The sequence below is a fragment of the Pyxicephalus adspersus genome, chromosome 2 (genome assembly GCF_032062135.1).
Source record: "Pyxicephalus adspersus chromosome 2, UCB_Pads_2.0, whole genome shotgun sequence".
Taxonomy (NCBI): domain Eukaryota; kingdom Metazoa; phylum Chordata; class Amphibia; order Anura; family Pyxicephalidae; genus Pyxicephalus; species Pyxicephalus adspersus.
In genome coordinates this window covers 113,041,201-113,068,740 of record NC_092859.1, presented here as the reverse complement: position 1 = coordinate 113,068,740, position 27,540 = coordinate 113,041,201, and the positions used below count along the sequence as shown (strand labels likewise).

Sequence of the window (27,540 nt, the reverse complement as noted above, 5' to 3'; positions counted from 1 at the left end):
ATATTTTTAGTACTTTACCAGTAAATTCAGGTTTTTGTCTTCCTACCTGTTAGCTGTGGTGAGTCAGACTATTAAATAAATCGTAATTTGTAAAACACCAGCAAATCAGAAAGGTTTATATATGTTGCTATATATGATTTATTTGTCATAGCTTTTAGTTTAATATTAGGGATCAGTGTTTTACATTATAAATATATACAGATGACTGGACAATCCACAAACGTTAATAAGCATAGTTGGTTACTTGTGTTTGTATTTCCTTTTAGGAGGCACCATTTGATCAGTAATCTAATGGTACCCATCATGAGGTTATGCACCTACTGCAACTCCAAGCTATTTTAATACCAGCCTTTCATCTTAATGTTCTGTTCTACCAAATATAAACCAATTTACTAAAGAGGTGACAATATAGGAAAGGAGCTACAATACTACCACAGCTTAGTTAGTGCCAGCAGCAAACTTTTTTTTTTTTTCAGGTCACCTCTTAATGCATATGCTGGAATCTTGAGGCTTTCTCACCCACTGGTTAAATTCCTATTCTCCCAGGATACATCCTCCTCATCCCTGGCCACATTATCTAGAGTTCAGAGTTAAACCAATAAGCTACATCATCTTCCCTATTGTATGTCGTCTACTTCAGTGACACAATTCTGCACTTTTCAAACAGTGAGAGCTTTTGACAGAATTTTACTTGCCAGTTGGAAGCTAGCATTACACCATGAACAATAATTCAAGAAATGTTCACTTCGTCCTTCAAGAAAATATAGTTTACAGTACAGTGGATATAGCAGTTTTATTGTTCTTGTATGTATTGTTTTTTAGGTACAGGGCCGTGGAAATTGTCAAGGTCAAAAGTACATCCATGTCAAATTTGTGAAGCTTGAAATGTTTTTTTGTGATCGTTTCTAGCAACACACAAGTGAGAGACCACTGTGCCATTCCTAGCCTGTTCAGTGATCTATCACAGCAATGGCAGATCACTAAGTCACAGCAGGGGGACCACTGTACACACACTAAATTTTGCCATCGCAAACATTCATCTCAAGAAATAATCATCTAGTATGTGTAAAAAGAGGTTTGTCATGTTTCAGCTGTGTTTAAACCGGGCAACAACTCATTACTTTAGCAGCTGATGAGGACCTGGAGTTTAATGCTGCAGTCTAAAACAAGTACCAAATATGTAATATATATATATTTTTTTTTACCTTGATCTAGACTAGATTCCATTGTAATCATATAAGGAGTGTGTATGAAATTACATGTTGTCAATTCACATAACTTCAGTATATCTTGGGAAGCTCGTTTGATTCCACATTAGCATGTATTTATACTGAAATGGAAAAATGAAGCCAAATGTGATACATTAGACCTAGTATTCATACATTCATTAGGGTCACAGAAGACTTGAATTGCATGTGTCTGAGTAGGCCTTTATAGTATCCCTATATAGGCTCCAGACAGCCCAAATATTTCATTATTCTTGAGTATGTATATTTACATTTACCATACACTGATGACCTAAAACATAACCACCTGTCTAATGATGCATTGGTCCCTTTTATGCTGCCATAACAGCTCTGACACCTCTTAGGTTTGTCCTGTGGTATCTTGCACTAAGTTGTTGGCAAATCCTTTAAGTCACACTACCTCCTCTGGCTTGCCATCTTCCCATAGTGCATTCTGTTGCCATCTCTTCCCCAGGTAAAATACTTGCACACAAACTCCCTGCATGATCTAAATGAAAATGCAGCCTTGACTGGCCCACCTATGGTATTCTAGACATCTCTGTAACTCTGGTGTTTTGTACATAGGCATTACTTATATAGAAAGTGTTCCTCTTTGTTCACAAAGTGTATGATGTCTTGAAAAACATTTATATACATATAGACCTAGCGTGTACAGAAACCTTTTTTATCTGTGTTTAAGATTTCCAATAACTGTTTTGTTAACTGCAACACAATTGATTTGGGAAAATTGGAATGACAAACCACTGTACCCTACTGATTAACATATTTCAAGTGTCCCACTGTTCCCATTCTTTATCTATTGCATTGACAAAATAAATTGTTCAACCTAATTATGTGTGTCACCAGGTAATTTATTGCAGATCAGGAGAAAATATCACATCTATTGAAGCCTTGTATAATGTCACTTGTGGGCAATCAGCCAATTATTGTTCATCCCACTTTTAAGGGAACACCACTTCACTCCATTGTTACACCTTTAGCGTTACTATAGACGGGAATGTTCTATTCCCATCTATATATTCAGAATTTAGTAAATCATTATGCATAGATAACCCTAGGTAGAGAAATAAGCGGAGTAATAAAAAATAGGTGGACAGAATAAAGCAATAAAATATGCATTGGATATTAAAGAGGTATAATGAATCTGAATAATGTTAATACATCACAGCACAAAAAATATTGCCCGACACGTTTTGCCACCAGGCTTCCTCATGGGATACGCTGAGAACGTTACAGTAGTTTAGAAGGATTTTCATATGGGGTTAAAGGATCCCTCAAGGTATGTTGGCTTATCAGGCTAACCCAAGGTAGGTGGTATTCTAGTGTCCAGGAATCCCTGATCATATCGCTGAACAAATTAAGGAGTGTGCTTGTGTGGCAATCAGTGCAAAACCTTACCTCTTTTGGGGAAGGACTAGTTTTCCATTTATAGAAATAAAGGAATGCATAGCACCTCCATTTAGTGTTAATTTTGTGTTAAATGACACCTGATTGGTTGCTTTGAACTTTTTTTTTTTTACTTGTGACCCCAGAAGATTTATTTTTTTGGTTCTCAAGAAAAAAAAATAAACACCAAAAGTTTGACCTACTTGACATTATTTTTAAAACAAAAGACCTCTTTGACATAAGGAAAAACATTGGGGAAGTGTATAGTTACTTTTGAAACTCACCAAATAGGAGCAGATGTACTGAACAAGTATGTACACCTACAGGTGCTCTTTACCTATACCAGACTTAAAAAAATATCTTTTGTTTCTGTTTTATTAACCTCTAGAATTTACCTACACAAGTCCTCAAATCTCTTCCCAGCTGTAATGTAGTTCTGTTTGAAATTCTATTGTAAATGTACACGGTCAACTGGAGCTGATGAATCACATCTAAATGATTCATATAAACAATGCGGATACTTTGTTTGAGTTCGGCATAACAGCTCTTAGCTGCATGAGTTTCCTATAATAATACGTCTGCTTTTACCTGTGATGTTTTAGCATTTCTTTGAGGGTAATACCTTTAAATCTCACGTTTGTGATTTGTAGTGTATAGGTTTTGGATTTTTTTTTATACCAATGTTTTTGGTGAAGCTTAAATACTGATAACAGGATAGCTACTCGCCTATAGCTTACATCAAGTACCTTTCTATTACAGAAATCATATTCCACAGCTAAGCATTTTGCTGGTTACATTTAATAAAATATTGGAGATCATTCCAGCAAACAAGCACGATGGGCGCAGGTTTTATTATTAGCATTAATGACAATGACTTCGGTGTGATCCTCCTGTGAAGGTGAGGCTGCTTGTTTTATATGTATATGTCATAACCTGTATGCTTGTACAGAATGCTTTTATCTAGTTTCTTTTATACTAATTGATGTGTAATTTTTTATTTCTATTCATCTAGTATTATGTACACAACAGTCATGGTCAAAGTTTTAAAATGAAAAAGTCATTGTCATGCCTGTCTAAAAAATTATGAAAAATCTCAGATGGTGCATGTGTAAACTAGTGGTCCTGGTGATCCTGTGGTTACAATATAAACAATAGGGCACAGCTATGAGTACATTTAGACTGTCAAGTCCTATCATAGCAGATTTTCAAAATTTTATAGGGAAAGTTGCAAGATTTTTATTTTTTAGCAACAAGGCCACCTAAATCAGAATCTGTCACTAAACTGAAAGTATAAAGTAGGTACCACGACTTTATTTGGAAGACAATGACTTTCACCGGGTTTGGCAAATTCTCTATGGCACAAAATAAATAATACAAATAATAAAAAGCCAAAGTAAGAGTGAACACTTTTATGTTGCCATTGTATCAGTTGCTATGTTGATTGGGTTTTTTCCAATGTGGGAATTGCCATTGCTAACCTCAGTGATCCTGTCCTGGAGGAATCATGAGAGTCTCCAAGTCCTTGAAGCCAGGATCAGGACCACATGGCATCATTATCAGTAGTATGAGTTTCTGTAATGATTTTCATAAAGTGCAAATTTACAAATACTTCTGTCAGGTAAACCATGCAAGACAAATCAGAAATAAAATGTGTTTTTAAGGCAAAGGAAAATTTATGAATGTTTGATTTATAATGAATTCTTTTTAGTTATACAGCTTTATAAAGCTGCTCTCCAATCATTATTACTGTTGTGTTTACAATATTCATTCAGCTTTATTCGTAAAGTGCTAATGTCTTCTTTCAAAATGTACTGTTTAAAGCCATAGTTTAGAAATAGGGATTTAAGAGAAAGTAGCCTGGTGTTGTCTCAGCTGCCAGCTCATGGAAGGATGTTAAACAAAGGCTTTGCAGGTACTAGCAGGTGATATGAAGGGAGGTGGAGTTCACCTGCTGTAAGTAACCAATAAACATATGTGTGCTGTGTTGACAAGACCTGTGTGTATAGGTGAGCGTGACACGCTGTCTGCCGTGGCTTTACATAGGAGCCATGCTAAGAAGCTGCCAGACAGCTGCAGAGGTTGTATCTTATGTTATAGTGAAAAAACACTACAATTTTTCATAAAGAAAGATTAAGTTCAAAGTTATGTGACCTGCTGGTGATAAATATCCACCAAATATTACAGTAGGCCAGATTTGCAAAACTGCCTTGTGATGGAATTCTGAAATGGCCCTACTTATCAGCTATGGCTGTGCGGTAATGTAAGCTGCATAAAGTAGATATACAATGACAAGGGGTCAATTATTTTCTATTACCACTGTAAGGGTATGTACACATGTGCAATAATTGTCACGATCCTTTCCAACGACAGATGCCTGCACAATGCATGAACGATGCTGTACATATAGCTCCGTTCTGCTGTATAGAAAGGGGAGAGGGGAGAGCAACGGAGCGGCACCCCACTGCGCTCTCCCCCCTTCACTTCCATCACAATCGTTCATCACCTGTGGAACCTGCGCCAGGATGCTCGTTCAGACGATTCTTGGACAAGAACCATTGCACGTGGATACGTAGCCTAAGTATAGTAATTGGTAAAAAAAGGTGGTCTCTGGTTTGCGGAATGTTCATCAAATGGACACAAATTATACCAAAGTCCAAAACTTTCAATTTTGGGTTGGCTAAGAAATAGTTAAAACCTCTATTAGATTCCTATCCCTTTGCAGTGAATTCCCTTTACTTCCTGTCTTGTAGATGTTATGGAAAATGAAATGATTTGTCGCAAAAGCATGATAATTCAAATAACAAAAGCTGTCACCCTAAGTATTGATTACATACCACCATGACTTTGGATACATTGTAAATTAGAATGCCAGTCTATATATAATTTGTTTTAGAGAGGGGCTAGGACCTCTGTGCATTTTTGTTTCTTGCAGTCATCTTGCTTTCTGTTCTGGTGTCTTGACAGGAAGTATTGGAAACTTATGACAAAAATGATGACAGCCCTTTACCAAGCTAGTGGGACACTATCACATAATAGTATCAAAAAATGCCATGGCAAAGCTGAAGGTGTCCAGGAAATATCCAGGAGTGTGTGACTTCTTTGAGCAGGCAGTGTGTATGTTGTGGTGTGATCTCATAAAAAAACAATCTGCAAACATCATTTGCACAGCATTTATTCACTAAAAACAAACTCACCATATTTGCAGCATGTGAAGTCGGAACTACTAATCTGTATTCTTATTCTGGCAAAGAGAAATAATTGAAGCCTTAGGGTCAGCATGTCAGTCAGGTAACTAGCATTTTCAGATCAGAAGGATGGCTCCCATATGTATGCAGGACATAGGCTCTATATACAGGAAAATGCTTTTTTTAATGTAAAAGGATCTAGAAGTGAACTTCCATAATGTTTTACAGGTTTTGTGGAAACAGGTTTGCATGAAACATACATAGCCAAATATGCTGAGAAGATACATAGGGTCATTTTTTTATAACTGGCATATTATGCTAAGGATGGCAACTTTTGATAGTGGTAGGATTCCTCTCCATTCTTTCTTGAATGTCTATTTTTAAGGGGAAGAAAATACAATTACTTTCTAGGACATACAGTAGAATTTGCATATAGTATGTATAATATAGAAAGTGCACAGAATCGTGTAATAAAGGGTGGCACAATAACACTGGTCAGGGGGTCACATTTCTAAAATCCAGTGTGCACACAGTGTATGAACATCATTCTTTCTTTTGTTGTAGTAGCATTTATTGTCACCCTTTTTCATGGCTGTTATGATACAATATGTGCTTGAACATGTCAGTATGTAAAAGGAGGAAGGGGGTAGGGAGTCTTCTTGTCTGCAGATGAATGGTGACTTTAATCTTCACTAATCGCTATTAAATGAGAGGGTCAGGCCCACCTGCTGGCTTCCACCTTCTGCTCATTGTACAACTCTGTTTAATCCAGTGTTAGGTTTAAATAGCCGAGGAACAAAGCTAAGTAATGTGTACCACAAGCGTGCCTGTGAGAGAGAATGATCCGGGAGTGACACCCTGATACAGATGCATGTTTAATGGCTTCATCACAAAATGAGGGCATTTCTCCAAAGGTGACATGGCACTTCCTTGTGATATTCACCCAGTGCGGCACAATTATCATTGTATTGTCTCTTTATTATACTAGCATGCTGCAGCTAATACAATCAGGCTTATTCAATAAAGCAAATGTGATGTGAAAAGCACATTAACCTATAGCAACCAGGCTTTAGTTTACTACAGTCAAATTAGTTCAAAGTTCACTGACTGGTTACTGTACTTCTATTGATCTTTAAATGGCCTTTCTGAATAAGGTTATGTACACATGTTAGATTTTGTAAATTGCTAATGACAAAAGACTGAAAGATGAATGAATACATACAGCGTTGTTCTGTCCTCCCTTCACTTCCATTGCGGTCATTCGTCTTCCAACGTTTGTGGATCTGCCAGGATGGATCCGTGAACGACGTTGGACGGCCACTTTACACATGTCAGATTCATGTCACAAACCAGCCCTGCAGCTCATATCAGACAAGAATCATCTGACGTGTGTACGACGACTGAAGATATATATATTACACTGTAATTTATAGCAGGATAATGACCGAATGCATTTTAACTTTCATTCCTATTTGTACAAGCATTTAAGGTGCTGGCAGTAAACAAATTTTTCTGCAATGGGATATAGCTGTCAAAGAATTGGGTTTTACCCATTTCCTTCTTTATCTAAAATAAAAAAAGTTTGGGCTATAGTTATACTTTAAACTATGCTTTGTGAAAACATTTCACATGGGCTGTATCTAGACTTCCCATAGGATAGCAGGCAGTGTGCATGATTTATTGAAGCTTGTCAAGACTGGAGAATGTAGGGTGTTGTGATACAGCAAACCTGAAATGGAATTCTTAAAAATCATTTGCTATTAGTTTGCAGTTTTCAATCCTAGACTAAATCTATTTCAGGTTTCCTTGCATCACCCAGGTTCTTCTATGATAGTCTATCAGTCTTTAACACAGCTTTGATAAGCAAGGCCTAATGTGTGAGCCCTTCCCATTCTGCATAGTAAATATTTGGAAAACATAAACCTGTTAGGTGTTTTCGATGTTTGTAGTTTGTCCTTACTTAATATTTTGGACATAGCTCACATTTAATAAAAGGAAATTCCAACCATTCCCCACCCTATAACAAACCATAATGCTGTTATTAGTCTTGGGCTGGAATATTTTTTGAACAGAGGAAAGTAGAGGTAAGTCTGCTGTTGGCTATGTAATACTTCCCAGCCCAATGATCAGACAGGTAACAAAAAGGAAGCAATCATTGGTATTTGTGCACAAGATTGTCTACGCAGAAGTACACATTTTAGCAGGTTCACATTTTTTCACATTTTTATTATTATTATCACACTGTCGCATTATTATTTTTCTGTTTAATGGGTATCATTTATATTTTGCATCTATATAGTTTATATTTTACACTATAGAGTACTCTCTTCCACAGCTAACACCAGCAACATCTATAACAAGCAGATCTTCTGCCAGTTTTTCTGCTTGGCCACCTGATAGTTTTTTTAAAATACACGCTGAAACCAAAGATTTGTGTTTTGTTTCACATTTATAGGAATCAGCCCCAAAATCTGTAATTTCCAGACTATGTATTGAAGTTTTATACTATCATGACTTAATATTTTTATCAGCTTTTTGTCATAGAAAATGCATTTGTATATGTATCAAATATGAATATATGATTATTGAATAGTATAATAAGAAATATATATTAATAAATTATATATGTGATATATATAATTACACAGTGTTTTTATAGTGGCATCATATGCAGCGCTGCACAAAGTCCATAGTCATGTTACTAGCTGTCCCTCAAAGGAGCTCACAATCTAATGTCCCTACCTCAGTCATTTGTCTTTAATACAGTCTAAGGTCAGTTTTGGGGGGAAGCCAATTAAACTAACTGCATGTTTTTGGTAAGTGAGAGGAAACTGGAGTAACCGAAGAAAACCCACGCAAACACAGGGAGATCCTGCAAACTCCATGCAGATAGTGTCCTGGTCGAGATTCAAACCTGGGACCCAGCGCTGCAAAGGCCAGAGCACTTATCACTGGGCCACTGTGCTGCTCATATATATTTATATATTTAATACCCAGAAAAATATTTAGTTCTTCTAAATTGTGTATTTTTTAGAGCAGGTTCCTTCCTCTCTGCAGTGGCTCCTGTCCCTGCTGCACTCATTCTATCAAATCATAATGTTTTATATATATGTACTGTTGGAGTTGGTCCATTGTAAATAAATACTTTATCTGAAGTACAATGTATGTATTCATAGTTTTTCTATCCATAGTATTTGTAAAATGGTAAAATATCTTGTTTAAATATTTTTTTTATTTAATTCTGTTTTATTTTATTTAATAACTTGTCTTATGTCCGATGTTGCTTGGCCCAGTAGATTCTGCAGATTCTTGCTCCAGTTACGGCTGACATGGGAGTGAGTGCCAATAACATAAGTAAATGATCTGAAACCCTTGTTTGCCCTTGTCTTTTCCTCCCATCTCAGCATGCAGCCTGACACAAACCATCTGATGAGGCTGAGACTGATATAATAGTTCTAGGATCCTGTTGGATAGGCAGGAAAAAGTGTGCTTTATTGTTCCTTCTGACTATGCAAGTTTCATATAATTAAATAAAGGTAACATTAAAATAATATAATATATGTTCACTTTCCCTTTATACATAACTTAAGTATCATTTGGAAGATCAAAGGGTCACAGCCTTAGTTATTATTAAACAACTGTTTCAAACTAGGCCATGGCGCTCTCAAGGCCTGCACTTTAATACCTGTGAGTCACTCCATAGAAGAAAGGACTTAGCGAGGACCCATGATCTGTGTGTGGGTTGCTGGTGACGTTATAGCTTCCAAATTTATTGGAAAATAGGGTTGGGAAACTGATGATTACTTGTATTTCAAAGAGAAGGGGTGTATGTTTAAAAAAAAAAGTTTTAACTAGGAGATTATAGACACCTAAATGCTCTTATATGACAAAACTGTTTTGAAAGTGAATATTGTTCAGATTAGTCTTTGGACAACTAAGTCAGGATGTGTAAACATAACAATGGATTACACGGAACTAAAGATGTACCAGTGCTGGTCCTGATATTTTTTACAGAAAGAGAGACAGTTTATGTGAATGTAGCAAGCAGTTTGCATTTAACCTTGCAAATAAAAGCCGCTAGACTCATACAACATATGGGCTTATGTCAACAGGCTTTGGATTTGTACTAATGGCATCAGTTTAAGAAAATTCAAAATTCAGTGGCAGGTGCATCTAACCTGCAGTTGACCTTCTTCTGAACTGGTATGTATTCCCAAGGATTTGCATGAGAACAAAAAACTTTCTTGAAGTGAACAAAGCCCTATTGACACAGATCTCAAGTCTTATTAGACATGGACAGCAAAAAACATTTTATTTTCCTACTGCTTTTATAAACAGTATGTTTAAATTAAATCTTTTTTGGACAAATCATGATATCAAAGAAATCAGTATTTTATTGTGCATGCATGCTGTGGGTAGCAAAAGTAAGTATGGTTCTGTTTCTGCCTCTATTAGTTACAGCTTAAAGCTGAACTCCAGGCAGATATCAAATAAAGGTCTGTAATCATTATTACAATACACATGTTCCTTAAGATTAGTTGCACACCAGTGTGTTCCTGTGCCATTTCCTAATGCACCAGTGTAGTAAGTACTGATGAATCTGCACTACAGGGCCCTCTCCTTCTGTATCACTGTCTGTATTAGTCTGTCATTTGCAATCCCTATTTAATGTACAGCGCTGCATAATATGTTGGTGCTATATAAATCCTGTTTAATATTAATTTAATAATAATAACAGGGTGCAACAACACACCTGGTGTTGAGAAAATGGTACTGGTCAGGTTTCCTTCTGTTGCCATATATTGCCACCCCATTCTTAATGAATAAGCACTCAACACAATACAAATAATGGGACGGTTAGTGGCTATGCAGAATCTACAGGCATTATATCAGTACTAAAGAGGTAACATACCATTTATTAGGTCTTTTTGAATATTAGTACTTGTAAACTTTTATCTAGTTTGTGGGTTTTCATTGCACTTCCCTCCATTACCAGTTTATTGCTAATAACTTGTACACACATTAGATAGAAATATCTGACAAAAATCTGACATGGATTTAACCCGATGGATCCAGTAAACGACCGCAATACATGTCAGTGGAGAAGAGCACAGCACGGTGCTGCTCAGTCGCTCCTCTCCGCCCTTCCCTCTTCTTAGAACAGAACGGCACTGTATGTACAGCACTCATTCATTCGTCTCTCATTTTGTTGCTGGAAGATCATTTTCAAAGACAAATATTAAATGTGTGTAAGCTGCCTTAGGGATCTATTTATATTTTAATTAATCCACGATTCACAAAACTTCCCTCTATTTGAAACTAGCTAAAAAAGGTTTGTATACTGGATGGAATTTATGGGATGAAATCATTAATAAAAGGATCCCTTGCCCAAGTCATGGATGTATTTCAAGTAACTACAGCTATAGAAGGACACATTATATGTTTGTTACCAATAAAAGATAATTAATGGACAGTCATATGAACAGTGACAGTTCTGCCTGCCTAGTAATGAATGTATCAACAATTCGGCTGGTATAGTGCTAACACTTGGGCGAATATGCAGACCCAAGGAGTTAAAATCGTGATGTTTTCAGGAGATATAAAATCATATGGTGTTTTTAGGAGATATAAAATCATATGGTGTCTTTTCAAGGTATGATAAATTGTAAATTACCTGCCCAACCCTAAACATACATTTTGGTTTGACTGAATACAAACTAAATTATGAATATTTTATTTCTCCTAACTCTAATGGTCCTCATTACATTTCTCCTTCTTCTCTTCTGAAAATACCAGTTGCCTAGCTGTCATGCTGAACTAATGGTGTCTGTACTTTCATAGTAGCTACTTACAGTCATGTGAAAAGTACGGACTACCTATGGAAATTGTTGAATTTTGTTACAAGTTTAAACAGTGCAGATAATTTAAACAATACAGATAAATGATGTGTACTTGAATAAAAACACAAGAAAAAATTTGATTTTCAATCATTTATTCAACATAAATAAAAATAATGTAGGTTATGATGTAATAGTGCATTTGGAAAAATAAGTACTTCTTTTGTAAGCATTTGTATAAATGTGTACCAGTCACTATCACACTTGAAAATGATGAAATCCTTGACTACCTCTTTGCATGAAATTTCTTAAGCTGCAAGATATTTGTGGATTTCCTTGTATGAACTGCATGAGCCATTCCTTGAAGAATTTGGTCATGTGCTTTAGTTTATTATCATATTTAAAGATCTATTTACAATTCAGCTATAACTTTTAGACTGGAGGCCTTAAATTTTCATTAACCAATTCCTAATACAGTGCATGATTCCTGGTTGTATCAATACCCACAAACTGCCCAGGCTCTAAAGCAGCAAAGAAACCCCAAATGATAGCATTACCTTTTCTACCACCATACTTAACAGTTGGTATGAGGTTATTCTCCCAAAACTCTTTGATTTGCACCAAACATGTCCACTGGTACTGTGACCATTTTTTAAGGCTGAATGTTTAATGGCAAACTGTAGTCTTGATCTAATGTTCTTTTCAGACAGAAAGGTTTTCTCTTGAAACATGCAGATTAAATTGGTGGAATCTCCTTATAAGTGTACATAGATGTTTGTGCTTTGACACCAATAGCTGTAGGAGTTCTTTTAGCATCAGTCAACTCTGAATTTGCTGGTGAGTTGTGGACAAATTTGCAGCTTCCTTACAGTGGAAAAAATGTGGATACAGGTACTCCCTGAGTTAAGGACATTCAGCATACTGACAACTCCTATATATGAACAGGGCTTCCCTGCTCGCTTGTGTGCAGGACCAGGCTTGGTAGGAGGGGGGGGGGGGGGGGGGGGGGGGGGGGGGGGGGTTGGTTTGAATGACTTGCAGAAGAAATCTTTTGCTAAACACAGCTGAGGTTGTGGGTGATCTTAAGGACTGAGCTCTTCTGCAACATCTTGTAACTCTTTAATGACCAAGACAAACTCTGTAGTTCCTGTAGCTTGCTTCAGGTGTTAATGAATGAAAAGGCTCCATAAAGTTTTTTTTTTTTTGCTTTGTTTGTGATTTTATACAGTAACACCACGCTGCCTAATATTATGTTGAAACAAACATCTATCCTAATTGCATTTATTAAAATAATGTACCTGTTCCGACTTACATAGAAATTCAACTTAAGAACAAACCTACAATCCCTATCTTGTATGTACCTGGGGACTACCTGTATATGTACAATTGCATGCTAGTCTCCTAGGCATGTGCAACCTTCTTTCTGAGGGCCTTGGAGGGCTGTTGATGACACCACACACATCAATAGCAAATTGATTACTAATTTCTAGATATCCAAGATTTAGATTGGACAGTTTCCACCCACATACTGCAGGGGTTCTAATATTATTCAAAGTGGTTGTTACAATATAGATGTACTTCCCTTTTTCAGATAGCAATTCTGCATTTTTCTTAAGTTCAGAATATGAGAACAATTACTCCATACCAATGTTATGTGTTATTCCTTTGGGCATCAGATTTATCTGTATGTACTGATTGAGTGAAAATCTAATGTTTGCCTGTTTAGATATCATGGAAGAGTCAACAATTCTTATGAGATGTTTCTGTGAATATAATTTTTAAATTAATGCTGCTAATGCTAAGTAATCCTCTATTTAATGTACAGCACTGCGTAATATGTTGGCGTTATATAAATACTGCTTATTAATAATAATCAGCAATAAGAAATTAGGGGCCTTGGTACCTTCTAAATACAATAGTAAAATAGTACACAAAACTGGGAGCATTTGACATGAATCTGTGCCAGAGCACTATAGGTAAGTACTCAACCATGGTGCATCCCAAGATTTGTATATTAGTACATTGTTTGGACACTGAAAGGTGTGCTAAAAAGATACCCCTTCATATGAGAAACATTATGGTGTACAATATATATCCTAATGCTTAGAAAGTCATTTCATATTCTCAAGTTACCTATTGTTTCCCTGCTCTATTCATATTCATATAAAATAGTGCAGCAGCAATCCCCAGCCATATTCTTACATCCTGCTCTGCTACCTGTATGAGCATACTAAGGGAACTTATTTTCACGTCAGATCCCATTCCCGATAATAGAGGAAGCTGCTGAGGTGGTGAAATGTTAACTGACATTTTCAGACCCAACCAAAGGTAGAGATAATATTTTAGAGGTAACCCATTCACAGCCGGATCGTCCACTATAGGGTTTCCTTATACATATCATTTAAGTATAATTTTCACTGTGCTTGGATATGGCCTAAAACATAGGCTAACCACCAGGATGCAGTCTTTAGACTATTTTAGACTATATATTTATAAACCATTAATACCAAGAGGTATTAAGATAAATATATCCAAAGCCATTTTTATTTTTTTTTTGTATTCAACTGTGGAAATTTACTCTATTGGTCCTGTTGACCATTGTCATCAGAACTAAACGTGAACTAAAGGGGAACCTCAACATCCCTCTTTGGAGAGATTTCGTCTCACTTCCTGTTTTGACCACAGGACATCTCACCAATGGACAAAACTGAATTTTCTTTTGTTTAAACATTGCCTCCTATTTCTTAAACTCAAAAACATTTTGAGTTTGAAAATGGAACTCTCATAACTAACTATTTTCCCTGTACACTCTGACTCTGGAACTTTCTTCCGTGTCCATAAAATTACTGCAGCAAGGCAGATACAACTTGCCTTATTTCTGGGCTGCAAGACAGTATCTTCTAGCTGATTCCTTCTGAGCTTAATTGTCCCTGCACTTCCATTTTTCACTAAGGCTCAGCAATATATGTGAGCATTATTACAGGTTCCTGTTTACTGGAAGCCATGTACAGCACCACGTTGACCCCTCTTACTAGTCATAATCTATGCATTGCATAACATTTTCACTGTATATATAGATATGTATAAAATAAACAAAAGTTTGTTTTATTTATTTCATTAGCCTGTTAATGATGGTGGGAAAGAGAAAAGTAAAGCAAAAAAAATAATAATTTAGCTTTAAAGAATCTTTAATGTAACATATATATTTGCCTTTTGATATCTCTATGATATAATGAAATGTTTTACAACACAAAAAAATAAGGTGTACAGATGCTGTAATCTTCTACTTGTCTTAAGTATCTATATAATAAAACCTAGATTACCAAATACATTTTATTCTGTGTGATTGGCTCGCTTTCGTCTCACTTTACAAATCTGTCACACCTGTTATTACTGACTGGGATTCAGTAATTTCAGTGACTAGCAGACCAAATACTTCTCACTCAGACTTAGGATTCTGCACCGCCCCATGGTGCTGGATGGAGACAAATTGCAATGTGATGGTGGCTTTTGTCCATTGAATGATAGATGTGATATCCTGTAACTTCAGGTGTGCAGAGGAACTAATAAAAGCAGTCCTACTGCACTACCATCAGCCACTGATTGAGGAGGCTTGAGAACTGAAGAGATTCCAATTTTGTTCCTACTGTAAACAATACGTTGATGCCATGGTCCCGATGTGCTGAGGCTTGACTTGTATTTGTCCTGCTGAGAGCATTCCTCCCAGGCCATAGTTGGCAAGTCTAGAACCACCGGATCCACATAGCGCACCAGTGTGAGTTCTACCATTGCCAAACACTGCCGGAGAAGTTGGTCTTTCCTGTCCTGGGCCTAGTCCTGAGGAAATAAAGGTAAACAACATCAACACAGAGGGTCATTATTTGTCAAGTCATTATTATTATTTATTATGCTAAGAACCTAGTCTTATTTCAATGTTCCTGCTGAATATGTTGGGAAGTTTGATACCATTGATACCATTATAGTTGCCAAAGCTGAATATTTTAGGAAATGTGATCATTGCTGAACCTCACACTAAAAGGGCAGACTTTGATACTAATCTTATTGAACACTTAATGATTTTTATGTATTATGAAAGCACATTGACTTGAAAATACCAAAATAAAATTAAAAAACAAAAACACTAACTTATAGTCGAGGTTTGCCGGTGATATCATCAATACCCTCCATCCCTGCTCATGGGTAGTAAAGTTAAAAGCAAGAACATCCTAAATAAATTTATTTTCTTGTGGTCAAAGTTTAAGACATAAAACAAAAAAAACTGTAAAAATAATGGACTGCTGCAATTCAGGGTTAATATGCAGAATTTAAAGTTCATTATTCATTGACATCTAATGCTTGCCCCCCCCCCCCCCCTTTAGTCTGCGTTTGGGTAATAGTGACTTTTTCACAGCAATAAAGTTGCAGATCCTTTTCTTCTTGAACACATCGCATGTCACTTAAATAGAGTTCAATAACTGCCTTAGTGACCTCTACCAGCACATTTGTAGCCAAGAAGCCTTCCATTAGCTCTCTCCTCACTGATCTGTGGTTCCATTTCTTGTGGCGAGAAACCCTAATCTAATGAATAGCTCAGCCCAGACATCGGTGGAAGTAACAGAGACAGATAAAAGACGGCCAAGCTGCCCCTGTTGAATGGAAATGACTCAATATTCAACCTTTATTATTGATGAAAATGCACTGCTTAGCTTTAAAGCAATTTTTAGATTTCCAAATTGTTTCTCCTGGCCTTTTTATGCAAGTGATACATTTCCTTTCGGTGATAAACAATCATTGGACAGCAATTTTCTCTTGACACAATCCCTCAATTGCATTTAGTGTAAGTATAAGAAAATATGATATGAATAAAATATTTGTATAAATGTCTCCAGCAAGTGCTGTTGAGGACAGCATGTTGGAATTATTATATTATATTATTGGTGTATTATTAGCATGTGAGGAAAGAACTTTAACAGAGTGTCAGAACTGTAAACTACTAAACTACTAAAAAAGACCCCACTACCAAAGCCTGTAATCTGGATCCTGTGGAACACTATATTCCATTCTCCAAGATATAATGATCATTATTTTTATTATTACAAAATAAAATACCTAAATACCAGTTGGTATGGCGAATAACACATGTCTAATAGTTTAGGGGATTAAGTGTAATATTCTGTTCTCATTCATTACTCTATAGTGAAACAATGGACAAAGATATATTGGTGCAAAATGTAAAGAAAACTACTTACTGAAAGTAACTAATAGCTAAACCCTATCTCCTCCCTCCCTGCACCATCCCTGCACCATCCCTGATACTAGGTACCATAAAATCCTGGATGGTACTTCAGGTTCAATGCTTTTCTTTCCTGAACCCCGCTAAACATTACAAAACTACCTGTGCAAATGCAAGATTTCCTAAAGGTGCTAAATATAAGATTTTATGATACACGGTATCCTGGGCAAGAAAAATTATCAGGTTAAGATTTGTAAAAGAAGAAGATTTGTAGTAAGAGGTTGTTGGACAAGCAGACGGGAATTGATATTAACACAGCAATACATTTATACAGCACTTCCCACTTGTAAGCAGACCTTCCGAAAATTTATTGCCAATGAATGGTTGTTTAATGTCATTTATGGAGTAATACTGATAATGATTCTTCAAACTAAGACAACCCACCTTTTACCCCTATATTCCCTTCCTGTTACACTCTAAATTGAATGACATAAATCTTTCAACACAACAAGTGATACCAGTACATGATCTGTTAGGTCTGCTGACCAATACACCACATTCCACATCACCTTGAATACCATTTGGTGTAACCAAACCGCCATGTAACTTTAAATCATGATAGTGGTCATGTCAGAGATGGTCATGGTTCATTTACAGAAGGAATTGACCATTCCCTGTAAATTTTCACTTGGCTCAGTAAACAAAGTGATGCTGTGTTCCTTCACTGTAATCACCCAATCGCGTACAAGAATAAAATTCTGTTTTTTTCTTTAATTTTCCTGGCATGATTTGCAGCAAAGAGAACAGCATATTTCTTTAGTAAATCCAACCCAATCAATGTATTATAAACCATGCAGAACACACAAGCTGTATATATATTTATTTTTCAGTTCATGTCGTGATATAGGAATGTCCTTGCTGCAATATGGCGCCCTTCACCGTTGTCTATTCTGTGATGTCCTATATTGGCACTACACATAATTGCTCAAAGAGGATGTACAAAAGCAAAAATGTGCTAGTGCCAAAGCAGGCCAGACAGAGCTCTCTTCTAGCTATAGATAAGTACAAAAACAATACCACACATTGGGTTTTCAAGAATTCAATTTAAAAAATATGTACTTAGGTAAATCAGACATTTATTGTCCATTATTTCGAACACTTCCCACTCTTTGTAGAAATGCACATTAGAACATATTACATTCAACAAAGCCATCTGACTGGGTCAGTTTAGTAATTATGATTCCTAATAATGATTACAATGGTAAGAACATTCATTGACCCAATCAGACCAGAATACCAAGCTGTAACATGTACATTGAAGCTGTGATTCCTGACAGGGGCCTCCCGTGGTTCTTTCTCTGCTCTGTTTATGGCCCTATGGTAATTCACTGATTGTGTGTTTTCACAGTGAATTCTACCAGTGCCATACACAGAACAGGAGGGATGTTCACCAGTGACAGCCTGCAAAAAAAGTCATGTTATGTGTAATCATTGGTTGCCTTTCAATGAATGTTTTCCAGCTTAAGACCCCAACAGTTTATGATTTCCAGTTTTCCAGGAAGGTACAGGACTCTGTGTATATAAAGCATGTTGTCACACTTGTGATTGCTCATCTGAAAAATATGACCTATTGATGGTTTCTGTTTCAGACACTATATACTATGATATGAAGAAATGTATAAATCAAAGACAAGATGGAGATCAGTTCATCTACTATATTCCATTGGTCTAATAAAAGGTAAAAAACAAAACAAATACCGGTACATTTCCCCAATTATTATGCTAAGGTAATGCCTTGGTTATTTTTACTATGACTTTTCTTTTTAATAAATCTTAGGTCTCAGAGGCTTGGTACCAAACAACAATATATACCTCTTTATCCATATTGGTACACTGTGATAGCAGATATAGACATTTACCCGACCACTGCTATCTGTACATAAGGTGCTCTGCATATATTGCTCTATAATAGACAAACTAAAAATAACACATTCACATTGGTGATGATTTAAAGAAGTGGAAAATGATCAGAGTGAATGTTACTGCAGATTAGTGGGTAAAGTTATGTTGTGTATATTTTAAATACCCAATCATGTGCCCAATTTTTAAATCACTAATTCATGGGGAAATAAAAAAAATATTTTTACTTGCGCATGATTGGATGAATAATGTGCACAGTGTTAATGTATTCACTAAGATAACTGAGCATTTTATTAATTCCATATATCAATTACTTGCTTTATAATAAATCCAAAAGGATAATCTGTCTTGTGCCTGGGTTTGATCCACCTTGTAGGTGCATGAAGGTTGTGCCAGGTTAAGGACTCTTTAGAAAGTGATTTTGATGTTCAATATTGTGCTAGGGGTATGTTTGGGAATTGTACCAACAGTTGCTCATGTCACAGAATGTTTTGTACAATATACATTTAAATCAATTTTCCTAAATTAGATTGTGAACTTTTCTTCTGTGATACTCCTTAGGCTTAAATCTGCTGAGCATCTGGTGCCCTGAAATGACCCCTCTTAGTTTAGCTGAAATATTTGTGTAAAAAAATCCAGATTTTCCACATTCATAATATAAATGTAATTCGACTTAAAGTTACATAATGGAATAAAGTTAAGTTTTAGCAATTTCTGCCAAACTTATAAATGTTCTCAGTGGACCTGATTTACTACTCCTAAATGAACTCATCAAGTCCTCCAGCTTCCCAGACACAGATCTAGATCTAGCAGAAATTACTAAATTTACTAAATTGATTTACTAAAAGGGATTGATTCATATGAAAGGAAAAAGCATGTGAATAGGCAACTTGTATGCGTGAATTTCTAACGTCCCATGACTGTAACAGCCTAACCCCCACTCCCTCACAAGTTACAAACCACCTAATACTTTTAGGTGGTTAATAAATACCTAATAAATACTATTTGAATATAAAAGTAATATCATTTTAATTATTGTAAATTTATTAATCTATAATTGTGTTATTAGAATGAAGATTAGGTATCAACACTCTATGTTTATTTGAATATAAATACCTATATTTTGTATTTTATGATATTTTGATATAAGTATAGATGAATTTATCTGATACTGTTCATTATATGGCTAAAGAAGCTCCAGCTAAATCTAAAGGTTTCCAAGTCTCATATGGCAGTCATTGAGCATGTGTGTGCCATGTCTTGTCCTACAATGTGCATAACCCTCCCAAGTCTCATTGCTGCAGATTTGTAGAAAGTTGCTGCTATCACATACAAATGGGAACAAATGTGTTTTAATGTTTGAAACATCATCATTTGTTTACCTCATTTGAGTGGAACTTACAATCATTCACATCCCATACCCTATTTAATGCAGTGAGTTGGCGGGCATTCATTTACATCCTATATTCTATTTAACTTAGTACATTGGGGTGTATTTTAGTGTAAATAAAGGGTATTTATAATGAATGAACTTTCTCTTATTTATTTATTCACCTGTATTAATCTCCATATTTAATTGTGTACATTATGCTACAATTCTAATTATTGACCACCAAGCAAGGCTTTATTCATTCATGATAGAGTGTATATGTTAAACTTTGGTTAGCAAGTTACTAGTCATGAAGTTAGGTAACCATGATGTTTCTGCAGAAAGGGTGTGTATATGAATCATGTTGTCATACCTGTATATCACATAAAATAACGCTTGGTCTATTGGACATGTTATGCAGTAATGAAGAATAAATGATTTAGTGTGATTCATGTATAGCTGTGTGCAAAGAGGAGAATAGTATACCTTGACCTTAGTAGTGTTCCTTAATGAGATGTCCATACACTATTTGTACTTAGGGCTGTTCCATTTTGTTCAATTTCCTGCAGGATAAATGTATGCAATTTTCTATATAAATTGTAGGTAGAAATTTCAATATTTCCTAACAGATGTGTAACTTTTATCCTTGCAATGAGGAGCCAGAGGAAGCCATGGTTGGCGGCCCCGGGAGAGCAGCCTGGGCCCCAGTAGCAAGTCCTGCCTGGGTTTCAGGGTCCCAGGGAGGGTTAAGGTAGATGTGTGTTAGTGTGTGTTAGCATGTGTGCAGGCAAGGAAATATCACAATGTAGGAGTCACAGGGGACTCAAGATTTCTGCATGGCTAATAATTGCCCCCCTTTCTGACTCTATTTTCTCCTGATCTGGGGGTAGGAGGCCTCATCTAAGACATTGCTGCCACCCACTGATTCTTAGTTATGCCTATGAAATGACTAGATCACATAATGTCGGCACCATGGAAAATCTTCATAAAAATATTTGTATTCATCCAAAAAAAGATTATTTATACACACATACCATAACAGTCTTATTATATGAATCAAAGTGTAGACAAGATTGCATCATGTTACATGGGGCTTCCAACTGACCTACATGTCAAATTATGTGAAAACATTGGGGGGCTTACTATATATTGTAAAAACAGTGCAGATTGGTGTAACATTTATGGTCAGTATATTCTCACAGCTAAGCATATTGAAACTCAGTCCTGGACAGGGAATCATATTAATGCAAGGAACAGTACAATGCCAATACATGTTGTGTTCACCATTATACTACTAATCACCATCAATGGATAATTCAGGATTAGACATGGCATTATGGACTTTATATAAACTTTTTATATTATTTATAAATATAATTTCTACATATTCCTTTTTGTAATTTCTCTTTTGTATAATATACAAATCCAATTAAGTAAAAACCAAGATGATAAGAGAAAATTACCAGACTTATCATCATTTTTCTCTCAGCTTTTAGCTATCAAATATTTAGCTTGAATAATAATAGCACACATTGGGTATATATCACCCATAAGCAAGAGGGGCATTGCCTATAGAAGAATGCTGCTTTTGGATGCTTGAATGCTGCATTGATGGTGGGGTCAGCTCTCTCTCCTCCAGGCTTTATACATACCAAAGAGCAGCATTTATTTATAATTACATGATGTCCAGTACACAGTACATTGGATTTGGTTCTCTAAATGTAAAGACTTTGTGCATTGGTGACACTACAAGCAGCCTGCATAATAAATGATTTGCGGGTTATCATGATTATGTGATGTGTTCTAAGCTGGTATTCCAAATAATCGCATCATTAAATGAAAGTATTTCTAATTTGTGCGCCTCTCCCAGTGGAATACAGTAATGGGACAATGTGTGCACCAGCCCTGGAATAGCATTGTTACACTGATACCCCCCTACATATGTGTGCACATTATGTACACCTATCATTCACTGCTACATACTAAGAACATACACATCATGCCCCAGTTATATGAATCCATTGTACAAAGAACACATTTGATGATTATAGCAATAGAAACTTTAGTCCAAAAGCTGTTCCATGCAGGTTATGCCAAGTGACACATTTACACAATGATAGATACACATACAGAATGACTCACACAAAGTATACACAGGATTGTATAAAAGGACCAGATCTAACATTAAAATATGGTTTGCATGCCCTATTACTGGATTATTTCCATCTACATAAATACAGACTGATTAGCTATAACTTAAAAAGTAAAACAACTGGAGCTGTTATCACTAATAACCCACAAATATATCACCTTCCTGATAATGCTGTCTGATTGATTAGTAATAGTCTCTGCTTGATTTCTTGCCCTGTGTTTTCATGGATCAGCTCATTCCATGCATCTTGTTATATGATACCTCCCTATACACCACCAACCATCGGGGTATTGATGGAGGTGGGGTGCAGAAATCTGCACATATTTATATCTTTTCCTTAAATATACATAACATAAATCAGATAATAATGGTTTAATAAAGGTAAAGACAGCGGTTGTGTATTATACTGGATCATGTGGGGTTATTTAACTACTACTGGTTTGCTATGATGGGATCTTCTTGTCCTTATTTCATGTTTCCTGCTGGTTTCTTCTATATATATTTTTCGTTAAATTCGTTTTCATTATTATCAAATGTATACTAAAAATCAAATAAAAGTAACCTTTCTGCTCAATATCACAATGGGACTGAAGGAATCTTGCTGTACGAATACAATCATGGCTCCTGCAAGAAATCAGGCTGGCATTTCTCTGTGACCTCTGTCTGCTATTTATGGACATTATAAGCAGTCACAAAGATTGTTATTTTACTTATGTACACCTTTAATCTGAGCTATTTTTAATAATGTTTTTTCGTTTCTATATATATATATATATATAATAAAAAAAACGACTACCTGCCACTTCTAACCTCTGGTAGTAAACTTTGATGAAAAAGTCAGGTATGTGGAAGAAAACACAATGGGGTTATTTCAATAAAGTAATGTCTATTGTTCATACAGCAGTGTGAATTATCTCTTTGCAATATATAAATCACCTAGTTTAGTAAATGAGATAAAGCTCTGCTGACATCCGACAATTTGCAAGCAAAAATCATGTTTTTTTCTAAATTTCCTTGCAGGTGATTGTGTCTTCGTTGCAAAGTAAACCATTACCACACTCAATAAACTAAAGAAATGATCCCTTATAAGGTGATAATTTAAATTGGTAAGTGAAATGTCAAAATTCCTTCCTAGTAAATGTGTCCTATTAATGTAACATATCTCAGCCACATTGTATGGTTGTCTGATCCCATTTTTGGTAAAAACGATATAGGATGTGGCAGTATTTATACAATACGTATGGAGCAGTTACATAATATTGCATATATTCGTTAGGGGAATCTTTATGATCTGTGTGCAATGTGATATTGGATTGATCAGAAGTTTTGCATTGGCTGTTCTGCTGCAATCTTCTCATAGATCTGCACTGTGTCCCCGAGCTCCTATGGAGCCATGAGCAATGTCCTTGGGGTGACCTTGGTTTGGATGACGTCACAGGGGGGCCTGGAGCCAGCATGGCAGACTCTGCAGTGCTTTGAGCTCATCACTTTTACAGTCTGATGAGTGAAAGACACTGCAGATCATTCAGGACACCAATAACCAGGTTATTCTATTCATATGATATTATTATGGAAAGTGAGGATCCATAAAATATCCATTTCCATCCACATATTTACCTACAAACCAGATCACAGCAATATAAAGCCTTCTGTATTATAGAGAAATGCCGCATAGGCGTGGGATTGTAGGGATTGTAGGGAATGACCTTTAGTCATCAGGACACTGCCTTTAAAAAAACAGATCAGATCATAAACCCCATAATGTGGAAAAATCCTAACACTTCATGTCTAAAACAAACCATAAAACAAGTCTTTTGTTGGGTTAACACTTTATCTCCAGATGATCTGACAGCTTCATCTAAAGTCTGCCAGGAAGTTACCTGTGAGCTCCTAACGGGTAGGAAAAAGTCATTTTATTCTGAACGGAGATTGTCTGGGAATGCCAACTCCGAATAATGGGATTGTGCTGATTGACGGTGTACCGCACGATAACCTCCCGATGTTACTTTACAAATTGGACACCTTGCTAGAGCTCTGTTCTATAGAGCTATTCCTCCATATTCTGGGATTATCGTGCCACCAATCTGCTAAAAGGAATTTATTTTTATTAAATAACTCCTAAAGTTTTGACGGTTTCTAAATGTTTTTGTTCACTTTGTGTTTCATCATTTATCCAGAATAAATAAATATAAATATATATATATATATATATATATATATATATATATATATATATCATACTCCTCTACCCCTGTATGCCATTACAGGAGCTCTCCCCATCAGTAAGTGATTTTTAGTAGCTCATTTGTCCCTTAGCTGGCCATTTTTTTGCACATTTCCTGCACCAATCAATACATCTCCTAAAAGAAGTCAGGGTCAAAAAGAGCCCCCTGCTTCTGCCCCATCCCAGGATTTGCTCAGGGCATCAATTAGGATCACTTAGGCAGATCAGAGATGATTAATATTTCAGGACGTGGGAGCAGCACTCCCTCTGTACTTTATGTTCTCCGCACTAAATCGTTCCTATTATCCCCTCTTCTAATGTCATTGCTATTATCCGCCCGGCACACATCCATGTATTCCTGCTAAGAGTATCCCAGGCAGGGAATTTCAGATATGATATTCTATCGGTGCCAAATATATTCATTATTATATGAAGTATTTATCTATTAACGAATGATTTAAAATTAATTGAAAAAAAGTGGTCTGAAGGCTAACATTAACGAATATATTTCTGATTTTTAACATAGGGGTGGTTTATATTAAACAATTTGTACGAATACAACGAAAATATGTATTATTAGTAAATAAATGCTATTTAAATGCATCAAACCCACATGGGATTCAGCTGAACGATTCGTTATAAATGCGCCATATGATTGTGCTATAAGGAAGGAGGAGTGGTGCCTGCAGTGGGATGGTAAGGGTTAATAATACATTATCGGTGCGGAAGTCGGGAATGCAGACTACAATGCGGGGAAATGGAGTCATTAATATCTCATGCTAAATCAATCTGAGTCCACTTTGCAGGCTCTTATAGAGCATCTTAGGTGGACTTTTCCAGGCAGACGATCTGTCCAATGTCCCTGCTAGGATCTGCTGGAAATAACTATTTTCCAAAACAGAATGATTAATTGCGAGGGTGCCATCTGATGAGACTGCCATTATGTGCCACATTATAGTACATCGGACTTCATAACTGCAATATAATTCTTATATTTTAGGTGTAGCATAGCAATCATATTGATTTCTCAGTTCATATATATATATATATATATATATATATATATATGGAATACAAATATTGGATTTTGTATATTATAATAAAATTTATCATAATATATATACTCCTAAACATAATGTGCAATATTCCTGACAACTAGCAGTCTCCTGTAGTCACATAAGCGGATTTACGTTGGGATTTTGCATAGAACTGCTGCTAGGGGTACTTTATGAAATAAGCACATGAATTCCCAATCATCAATGTGCATGAAATAATTCGCTGCTGGGGTTTTAAATTTAATTTAGAATGATTCATATTGATAATTGCAACTATTGATGTTTACTCATAGTGAAAAGATTGAAATAATGTAGATTTTTTTTAATAGAAAAGAATTGTATGAGTAGCTCATTCCTGGGAATAAAACAGAGGAGCTGACTATCAGTTTCGCAGCCTGTGCTGTGACTCCAGTCCTAGCAGTAAGGTGCACCTACACCTGTCTGTGGAATGAATGGACAATTATATGGCTGCCAGGTCTCCAGCCTGGAAATGTACATGGCTGATCACGCAGCTTTCACACAGAATTGCAGCAGATCATTTCATCATTTCCCTTTGCAGCTGAAATGACACCTCCTGTGGGTATAAGATTAATGATGTCTCAGTAGCCAGCTTCCATGTTCCAGTACACAATCAGTGCAGGGCGTGTATACCTGTGCAGACACTTGTGATCCTCACAAAGGAGAATGGTGTCCATCACAGCCAGCCATGGCCATGAATAGGTCCTGTAAACTACATGACTGCTGGAATAAAAATTATCATCTGGAGTTTGTAGATCCAAATCAAAATCATCCTACTTTATCAACTCCATAAAAATATCTCGCTCTATCAAAATGAATTATTACAGAAACATACAGAAGAGCTCTGTTAAACTTAAAAAGAGCTGGATGTGTTTTTTTATATATTTTTTAAAAATCCGAATTTGAGAAAACAGTATTAAGCTAGCCTTAAAAAGTAGTATTAAAGTGGATTGTAGGCACATGTACCTATTCAGGGGTACCATTAGGGTACAGTATAGGGCTGCATACAGGGATGGCACAAGACATTTTTTAGGTCAGCATAAGTGTTACAATACAGGGTGGTGCATAAAAAAGGGGCACAATTCTTTTTTAGGTGGCCCATCAGCTCCCATAAAGGGGTACAAAACTAGGCTGACATAAAGGGTGGTATAAGGCTCCTTATTGCTGATCCATCAGTTGCCTATAGGCAAGTTTTTTTACAAGGTTGGCACACACATATGGGTGATAGCAGGTGTTCCACCATTGTGCTATGGGCACAGTTTAGGGCACTCATAACCTAATCTACAGCAAAAAGCAGCCATAGACATAATCGTCCTTGTGTTAACCCTTCCAGTGCCATTGAGATGATGCACCTGGTCTGCACAGCCCCCTGAGCTCCATTCATCGGATGAATAGCTGCTCATTTGAATCCTCATTCTGTCGCAGGTATGAACAGAAAATATACCTGGCGCCTCTCAGAAACAAATAAGAGATTTATTTAAATAGTTATGCAAAAAGGGCTCAACAGAAAAAAGTCCCCAGCACCCAGGACAGGACTTCTATACATCATGGCCAAGTGCAATAAACAACCGCATATAAGACAGTATGGAAATGTGACCACACAAAACAACATATGTATTCATTGATGATGGATGTATTCTAATGAAATATACATCAAAGGCACACCTTGATATGGTGGTTTAACGAATCATTCCTAATATTATTTAATCAATGATCCATCTGTGATAGCCTATAATGTTTGTGTAACTCTTTCCCTACCAAGTGAATCTAATGATATATATATATATATATATATATATATATATATATATATATAAAGTGATTATTGGTAATGGTAAATTTAAATATGTAGAATATGTACATATAGTACATAATACTACCATTCCATGTGAATAATTAGCACCATGCACTGAT

At 36.1% G+C, this 27,540-nt stretch overlaps 1 long non-coding RNA gene across 1 annotated transcript in view; it reads right to left on the bottom strand.

Moving 5' to 3' along the window:
- Nucleotides 1-11,801: 11,801 nt before the first annotated feature.
- LOC140324208 (uncharacterized) overlaps nt 11,802-27,540 on the bottom strand; it is a 17,853-nt gene continuing 2,114 nt past the window's right edge. Inside the window, exons 2-3 of the long non-coding RNA XR_011919512.1 lie at nt 12,898-15,492; nt 11,802-12,123 (exon numbers count right to left, since the gene is read on the bottom strand). This is a non-coding gene — a long non-coding RNA (uncharacterized lncRNA). The remainder of the gene's footprint in view (nt 12,124-12,897; nt 15,493-27,540) is intronic.